Below are 7415 nucleotides of genomic sequence, written 5' to 3' on the forward strand. Positions count from 1 at the left end.
AGCATTTAAGTATCTGAAGGGAGGTTCTTAATAGGGTGGAGCCAGAGTCCTCCTGGTGGTGCCCAGCAATAGAACAAGGTAAAGGGAAGAAAGTTACACAGGAGATTCCACTTCATTTTGAGGAAGAACTTTACTGTGCATGTGACCAAGCACAAGATTGCCCAGAAAGGTTGTAGAGTCTTTCTCACTGGAGATAATAAAGAGCTGTCTGGACACAATTCTGTGCAATGTGCTCTGGGATGACTCTGTTAAAGCAGGGATGTTGGACCAGATGGCCACTGTGATCCTGTCCAACCCAACCCATTCTGTGATTTTGTGTAAAAATTAAGAGGAATGACATTCGAAGTACTTCAGTCCAATCTCTGCTATACAATTTTCTTTGCCATTTACTATACAGAAAGTACATTCACAAAGGCAGAGTGGATCTGAAGTAGTTTCAGCTGAATGATGAGGTTTTGTCTCCCATAGTGATGCTTGGCAGTAGGTTAGTGGGCAGTGGGTTAGGTGTTCTGCAGGAATTAGTAGCCTTTAAAAGAGCCACAGCACACAAACATCTCTGCAAATGACAGAACATAGAGATGACATTCTGGATATAAATATATGCATAGACTCCTGCTGGTATTATGGAAAAATTGCCTGGCATTATTCTAGGACAAGTTCTTCAGAAAGATAAGTGATATTTTAGGTGGTGAACAACAGCACCTACAAAATCGTTCCCTTTCTAATTGACCTTAATGCAGCTGGATTTTTTCTGACATATGCATCTGTCTGAATGAATTATTTCAGTGTTTTCTCAAATATTTACTGTGTTCAAGTAAGGATGTGAAAGTACTCATTGTGGGAACTGAAATCTAAGCTTTGCAAGGAAAAAAATGTAGACAATGTTACTGTAAGAAAAACCAACCTTTAAATTTTTTATTTTGTCATACATGTAAGATTTATTTATATAGATTCTATTAGGTTTATTAGGCATCACAGAACAATGCTTAAAGTTCACAGATATTTCCTAAGTCACTATGAACATGCTGCTGTGTTAACTGGTTCAAAGAATTTCCACTCTTGCCCATTACAGACACAGCAATTTTTTCTTTCTTCTTCATCAATTTTCAATTGAGGAAACCCCTGTAGGATCTCTCTTAGATCACCCAAGAACAGTTTAGTTATGGATATAGAGGTCTACAACTGGGCTGGTTGCTTTAGTTTCCTAAGAGCTGATGGGGGAACCAGCTAGGGAAGGTGCCCTGGTGAACCTTATGTTTCTGAACGGAGAAGGACTAGTGGGTGATGTGATGGTTAGAGGCTATTTGGGCACAACAATCACAAAATGGTAGAATTTTTGATTCTTGGAGAAGTAAGGAGTGGGATCAACAGAACTGCCATCTTGGTAGACTGTGACCTATTTAGGAGCCTGGTTGACAGACTCCCTCAGAAAGCAGTCCTGAAGGGTAAAGGAGTCCAGGAAGACTTTCTTCAAGAAAAGACATTCTTCAAGAAAATCCCACAGATATAGGAGCAGGCTATCCCCACGTGCCAAAAGATGAGTCAGTGGGAAAGAAGATTGGCTTGCCTGAACAGAGAGCTTTAGCAGGAACTCAGGTAAAAAAATGAGATTTTATGACCATTGGAAGAAGGGGCAGGCAAGTCAGGATGAGTACAAGGATCTCATGAGTTTATGTAGGGAGAAAATTAGAATGGACAAAGCCCAGCTAGAATCTAATCTTGTTAATGACATAAAAAAACAATCAAAAATGTTTCTATAAATACATGAGCAACAGATGGAGGGCTAAGGCCAATCTCCATGGATTTTGGATGTAGGAGAAAACATAATGACAAAAAAATAAGGAACAGGCTGAGGTAATAATGTCTTCTTTGCCTCAGTTTTTAACATAAAACCTTTTGTTCTCAGGGTTAACCATGCCCCTGAGCTGGAAGATATCAATGGAGAGCAGAATGCAGCCGCATAATCCAGTGGAAAATAAAAATGGAAATAGTTAACAACTCGCTACACCACTTAGACACACACAGGGCCCAATGGGATCCACCCAAGTGTACAGAGGGAGCTGGTGGAAGTACTCACCTTCAATTATATGTAAGCAATCCTGGTCAGCTGGGGAGGTTGCAGTTAAATGGAGCTTAGCAAATGTGATGCCTCTCTACAAGACGCGATGGAAGGAGGATGTGGGGGAACTAACTACAGGCCTGTTAGCCTGATCTAGGTACTGAGGAATGTCAGTGGATGGAGCAGATCATCCTGAGTGCCATCCTGTGGCATGGGCAGGACAACGAGGTGGTCAGGCTGCCTTATGCAAGGCAGCTCCTCTTGACTAGCCTGATCTTCTATGACAAGGTGATCAGTGGATGAAGAAGAGGCTGTGGGTATTGCTTACGTGGACTTTAGTCAAGTCTTTGACACCGTTTCCCAGAGCATTTTCCTGGAGAAACTGGCTGCTCAAGGCTCAGATAGGTGCACTGTCCACTGGGTAAAACCTGGCTGGACAGCTGGACTCAGTGAGAGGTGCTGAATAGAGTCAAATCCAGCTGGTGGCTAGCTGCAAGCAGGTATGATGGTGTTGGTGCCATATATCTCAATGATGAGGAATTTGAACTGCACTAAGTGTTGTTAATGGGAAAAAAGGTGGCTGGACACATTGCCTCTTCCCTGGGGAAACCCTCCCATGGCTCTCTTCCCTTACAGCAAAGGTGACCATTGCTACTTTCAGGGTGATACTTTACATTTGACTGCCTAGATATAGTATTGATCTTTCAATAGTCAACAAAAGGTTTTATTCTGTAACTAAAAAAAGTTTCCATGTGCAAGTAATATCTGATCAATGACATATGTCTGCAGAGGCCTGTTGTTTTTTGTCTGATGTTTCTGCTTACTGATTTAAAGTCAAATTCTGCAACTTTATATCAGCACAAGCCCATTGTCTCCAGAGATTGAGAACAGAATTTGGCTCTGTTAGAGAGGTCTACCACAAACCATGTAATTCCAGTGTATGTATGATGTGTGACTGGTAACCTTGTTTGCTGCAGACTAAGTGGTTTGTACATCTCTTATAAAGACATGGTAAAGAATCCCAGCACTGCATCTGAAATTCATTCTATTTTAAATTGCCCTCCTGCATATGCAAACAACTGAGTTTCCCTTGCCCACTTCTGTATAAAAAATGATTGTGGTATAAATAACCTTCAATACTTTGTAGACTGAGTATGGTGGTATGAGTGAAAGGTCAGAATGAGGCTCAGAGAAAACACTAGCTAAAAAGGATAAAGAACACCTAGACAAAAGTTATATGGTTAAAAATAGTTAATCCCATTTTGAGTTGTTCTCAACTACTCTTCCTTAAAGAAAGAAGTGACATGTGAATTCCAAACTTGGACTGCAGGTTTTGAAGCTTTCCAGTTAGGAACTATTATTTTGAAATATCAGTGCATGATGCTTTTTTTCAGTCAAAGCAGTTTCAAAGAGTTCAAACCCCAAATTCTAAGTAGCATTTTCTTTGTATTTTAAACATCTGTGTTGTTTATTAGAAATGGCATCAGATTTTGGCAGTCCAATCTTTTTTCTTTTCTTTTTTTTTTCTTTTTTTTGTTAGAGCTTGAAAGAATTGCACCACTCTTTTTTCAGTGTAGTTGTTGGGGTCTAGGGATTTCCTAAAATTGCTAGTAGAGTATAATCCTGGAAGTAATTTATCCCTGCTTTTTTTTTCTTAAGGGCAAGGACACAAAGGAGAAGAAGGTATCAGATATGTTCCTGATTTGTGCAACATTAGACACAGTGCAGAAATTGTTTGTCACTTCAGTTTTATGGCCAGTTTCCTATTTTCTTAGGGCAAAATCATAATTTTATTTTAAAAATAGCTGATTTATAATAAAAATTAATGGGATATTACTAAATGTGATTTTTGAAAATTCTATCTTGAGCCTTTCTTCTTCAGTTGAGGTAATAGTAAGGAGAGATGGCATATATTGTTTTTAAATTACCATTAACTGAAAGCAGGAAAGCCTCATTAGCAGAAGTTTAGTTCTGCCTGCAGTAGAAAGCGCTATATACACCATTCATGAAAGTGTGAGACATAGAGCTTGTTATACAAAGACAAGACTCAGAAGAAAATCAGAAATGGATATGAAAACTGCCTTTACTCTGTCCTTTGTAGTGCCTACAGTTCAAAATCTGTCCTTGTCTTGAAAAATAAGACACAAACCAAAGAGTATCTGCAGAATATGTCAACACTTTAATGCAGTTTTGTGTGTTTCATGCATGAATTTTGCAGAAACTAGAAGAATCCTCTACAGGATATTTAATCCCAGTATTTTCAGCAGTTTGGCTTAATGTACACTTTGAACCATTTTTCAATTTCTCTATATAACCCACTTACCCATTTCATACCCCTTAACTGTTCAGGTGCATTGTAGCCTTGCCTTCATTTGAAAAAATGAAGGTCTTTGAGCTGAAGAAGCATTAGCAGTTCTCAGGTGCTCAGCTTCTGGCATAACCAGCCTGGGGAAGCCTCCTGTGCTATGTGCAGCTCAGGAGCAGAGGCCCTGGGAACAGCTGTCCCCTCATGAATCATTCATGGGGGGAACTCTGATGATGAATGTTCAGCTGCAAACAATGCATAACATTTAGAGAAAATAAAGGCATTTCACTGTAATTTCAATTTTTTTTTTTTCCCAGAGGTGGGGCAGAGCCCCAGGTGTCTTCATAGTGGGATAACTTTAGTTACGGAGGAACATTTAATAAATCCTGGAAACCGTTTTCCAGTGACCCCATAGGTCTTCTCATGACCCCTTCCCATAAGGAGGAGGCAAAACAGTAGTGATGATAAGGTAAGATATTGAGAGCAGATTAGAAAAAAGAAACATTTGTTTCTGCCTTTAACTTTTGCTGTATTCCCAAATTTTGGAAAATTCATGAAAAATTAAATGGGTGACTATTTTCTGGCTGGCTGGGGAATGCCAAGTCACATGTTATTGCTCCTGCTCTTTGACTGGCTGCCTTCTATAGCTAATCAACACAGTGTCATTTTGAAATTCACATCTGGGAACTCTTTGAGCTAAATATGCACTTTTCATAAGCTCTGGCAACTGTAAAGCACCAAATGCTTGAATATTTAAGGAAAATAAACACACATGCTAAGAACGTGACAAAATGGAAATCTGTGTCAGGTTTGAAAGAACAATCTAGGATATCCTCTGCCCTCTGCTCCCTGCTCTCCACTCAGCTGTGCTCAGTAGCAGGAGTAGATGGCAGAAACGTGTGTCCCTTATGTAAGATGTGCTCACAATGCCCCTGAACTTTTGGCATCAGTTCAGAATGTAGCTAACTGTATCGTGCCAGTTTAAATATATCTGGTCATTTTCCAGTACACTGCTCAGCTGTCTACCTTTCAGCACCCTTGCTGGCATCTCAGTAAGCTCAATCTGCATTTCTGTGTTTGTTAATGCTACTGGGTTCTCTAGTGGGAAACAGAATATTATTATGTTGAGAGTGAGGGACTGGCAACCATGAGAGCTGGAGTAATTTTTGGTGGCTATTATGCTTTCCTGCAAACTTCTGGAGACATTCTTCTGGCTTTTAGTATTTAAAGATGATTCACAGACTCCTAATGAAGCACACTGCTAGTTTTGAACACGTGAGTAGTCACATAACAGTTAGAGGAATGAGGCTTAGATTTCCTTGGAGTTCAGTTTACTGCACGTATTTCACACTATCTCAGGATACTGAAGTACAACAGTATTTGGAGATTATTAGGAGGATTCACACAGACATGGGTCAAAATGACATGCTTAAAATTTCTCAGAAATCTGCAGACTTTAATATTGTTTGTTATTACTTGTACCAGAGACAAGGAGGTAATTCTGAATGAAAGAAATGTTCTCAGGACCTGTTGCTGACTACATCAGGCTAATTCCTCATCTGGTCTAATGGACCCCATGAAAAAGATTATTCTTTGCTTACATCTATTTTCTCCATTTTTACTATGTTTCAGTGTGATTGTATGGAGATATGCACAAAGGCTGTGACAAGATGGTCTTCAGTGATGCAGTTGAGATGTAAAGGTCACTGCCTGCAAAATTTCTTGGTCCTGTGGAGAATATTTCAGATACCAACCTGCTTGGAGCATCTCCAGCTTTTCCTCTGTTCTTGAAAAAGTAATAAATAAGGTTCATTAATAATGATAATAAAGTACAAGACAAACATGGCACTGATGGAAATGGTTAAACCCAAATTCCTTGCTGTGGCTGAAGTGCCTGTTATGCCGTGATACATTCTGAAATTAGGCTGAACAACTTAATTTCTAGTTGTGGATTCTACGGATCCTCCCTGTATACTGCAAAAAGCCAAATCAGAAGATTAAAAAGATCAGTGCCAATTGTTTGGGGAAGTCATTGTTTGTCTGCATTTAGCAAGAAAGGGACACCACTTGGCAGCATGGGGTGCCACTAGATTGGTTCCAGCTAATGATCACTGTGAATTGAGTTGTAAGGAGGGCTGCCCATTGACCAGCATTGATTGCTGTCCTCGACAGGTGCTAATGTTCAGAGGGCAGATCACAGCTGCTTGCACAGGGTTCCCATTATCATTTGCTGGGTATTGATTCTCCCTTTGGGATGTTTCCTTCCTAACTGTGTTAATTTTCAGATCACATATTTGCATTGGTCTGTGCTGAAAGGGAAAAGCGGAGGTGCCTTGCCTATGTTTAATGATCTTCCTTGTCCCCCTGCTCCCCCCACCCCTCACCAATCTCTCAAATCTTTAGAGACCATGTCTGTTGGGATCAAAGTTTCCTCTAATTATGGTGCACATTAAGGGACAGACTCTATGAAGAATACCAGTACTACTCTTGTAATTGCTTCAGGTGCACTCAAAAATTAATCAGAAAGTACACAATGGGGTTTTTGTTTTGGTGTGTTTTATTTTGAATCCTTTCTAAGTCTGAAGACTTGGTGCCTGTGTGTAGAGCTCACACAAGTGTAACAAGGAACGGATGGGAAAGTAGTTGTGAAGCCGCCAGGGCGGGGACTGTTGTGTCCCTTCAGCACTATTTTGGTGCTGCACACAATTAATTAGCTGATGGACCTCAGGTACTATCAAACCAGAATGACAGTGTTATGCATTCATTTTGCATGAGTATAAATATCTTTGAGGGTTGACTGGGTATATGGACTTGTCTTTCTGTAGGTGTCTGCATAGTGCTTAGAGCTGTGTTGGGATCTTGCCGAATCTTTGTACTACATAAAGCTGCTTATAAGAATTGTGCCTCAGCTCTCTACTTCAATAAGTCAAAGAATTCTAATCCAGATTTTTTTCAGAGGAGGGAGTAATAGCATATTACAGAAAAAATATTTTTCCAGTGAAGATTTTTCTTGTTTTGGCAAATATAACCGTATAAGTGCAAATGTTACCT

Source organism: Anomalospiza imberbis, chromosome 3 (genome assembly GCF_031753505.1).
Source record: "Anomalospiza imberbis isolate Cuckoo-Finch-1a 21T00152 chromosome 3, ASM3175350v1, whole genome shotgun sequence".
Taxonomy (NCBI): domain Eukaryota; kingdom Metazoa; phylum Chordata; class Aves; order Passeriformes; family Viduidae; genus Anomalospiza; species Anomalospiza imberbis.